Raw genomic sequence first — 393 nt, forward strand, 5'->3', positions numbered from 1 at the left:
GGGGCAGGCGGCTGGCGGGGCCCGCACCGCCGGGCACCCTCCGGGGCCGGGCACCGCCGCCCCTTCTCCTTAAGGCTCCCGGCCCGCGCACCGCCCCAGCAGCGCTCCGGCTCAGCCGCCGCTCGGTGCCCGAGGGTGCCCGCTCCGCCGCCACCGCTGCCTCCCTCGCCGTCTCCACACAGCGCAGCGGCGGCTTCGCTTCATATTTCCCCTTCCAGCAGGAGGAGGAGGAGGAATGGTCGGGAGGTGGGGACTCCTCCCGGGGCGGGGATTAGGGGCGGCCCCGCCGGACACCGCTCCGACGGAGCGTTCCTCCGCACCATTCCTCCTCCGGCGGAGGAACGGGACCCCGCGGGGGCTGGTAGTGGAGGGGGGAGCCGAGAGGATGTGCCA

The sequence above is a fragment of the Melopsittacus undulatus genome, chromosome 1 (assembly GCF_012275295.1).
Source record: "Melopsittacus undulatus isolate bMelUnd1 chromosome 1, bMelUnd1.mat.Z, whole genome shotgun sequence".
NCBI lineage: Eukaryota > Metazoa > Chordata > Aves > Psittaciformes > Psittaculidae > Melopsittacus > Melopsittacus undulatus.